Source organism: Neolamprologus multifasciatus, chromosome 1, assembly GCF_963576455.1.
Source record: "Neolamprologus multifasciatus chromosome 1, fNeoMul1.2, whole genome shotgun sequence".
Taxonomy (NCBI): Eukaryota; Metazoa; Chordata; class Actinopteri; order Cichliformes; family Cichlidae; genus Neolamprologus; species Neolamprologus multifasciatus.
In genome coordinates this window covers 16,095,629-16,096,822 of record NC_140439.1, presented here as the reverse complement: position 1 = coordinate 16,096,822, position 1,194 = coordinate 16,095,629, and the positions used below count along the sequence as shown (strand labels likewise).

At 42.0% G+C, this 1,194-nt stretch overlaps 1 protein-coding gene across 5 annotated transcripts in view; it reads right to left on the bottom strand.

Annotated features, from left to right (window-relative positions):
• gpc5a (glypican 5a) overlaps positions 1-1,194 on the bottom strand; it is a 155,173-nt gene that overhangs the window by 58,323 nt on the left and 95,656 nt on the right. The gene's annotated exons all lie outside the window — the stretch shown is intronic.

The following is a 1,194-nucleotide window of genomic DNA, read 5'->3' as shown; positions in this document are numbered from 1 at the left end:
CTAATCAGAAGCAGCAGATATTTATACAAGGACAAAAAGAACTGAACTTTTTTTTAAACAAGTTAAACTGTACACACATTTATTTCTGGTGTAAAGTTTGACATATTAGCACGGAAGTCTGTGGGGGTTCGGATCGCTCAAGAGGCCAAACGAGGCACGGTGCGCTTTTGGCATTTTCATATTGGTTTCCGTTGGTTACCGCAAAACTATTATAAGCTTGCGACACCTTTATAAATTATGAGAGACAAATCCTTTTCTCTAATCAACAGGTTCAGACCGTTTGCAGCAACATGACAGTTGTGTGTGCTGAGGGAGGAAAACTCTTTCTGCTCACTGCATTAGCAGCCCAGCTCGTCTGTAACGTGCTCATTCATGACTAATACGCTCATATCACTGGTCAAATGAGGACATAACACATATCCATTAACCCGTGTCTCCAGTTATGTTTTATTTGTTGTCTCGATTTTAGCGGCAAACAATGGAGAATGATTCAGTGAATAGTGGGCTGCCTATTTACCAGTGACCTTTTTTCACTCCTACAAGCTGAAGAGGTGTTTTGGATTCAACCCCATGTGTTACACTTTTTTTTCCTTTCTTTTTTTTGTGCTTGAGATGAATCAGCATTTGGATCATTTTATAGCCTCAAAAGCATTGGACTGGCTTTTTTGTTGTTGTTGTTTTTTAAGGAAAATTCTTGTTTTTAGCTGCTTTATCTTTGGCTTGTAATTTGTAATAACTCTAAATTGTACACAACGATAGAACCTAAAAATAAGAAAAACAAACCCCAGATCATTAGGGGGGAAAAAAGAAGAACTAAAAACTTGAAGTCATAACTGACTGACCAGAGGTGGTGCGATTCAGGAGGGGGAATCCACAGTGTTTGTGTTAGGGTTAGGCGGCAGGGGACAGATGCTTGACAGAGGTCAGACAGACAGGTCATAAATATGGTGGACAGGCTAATCTGGCCTATGACAAGTAAAGGGCGGATCTGCTGTAATGGGTGATAAATGTCAGAGCCTCCCTGCAGCCTCAGATGAGTGATTGTTAAGCAGCTTCTCTCAGCCCGAAGCTTCCAGCCAGACTGACAAGCAGTAGAGGAAACATTTACACGGACAGAATGGCTTGTTTGGACAACCCCCCACCCCTCCTGCTCCCTTTTCCTTATTGTCGCCATAGGCAAAACGAGAGAGGGGA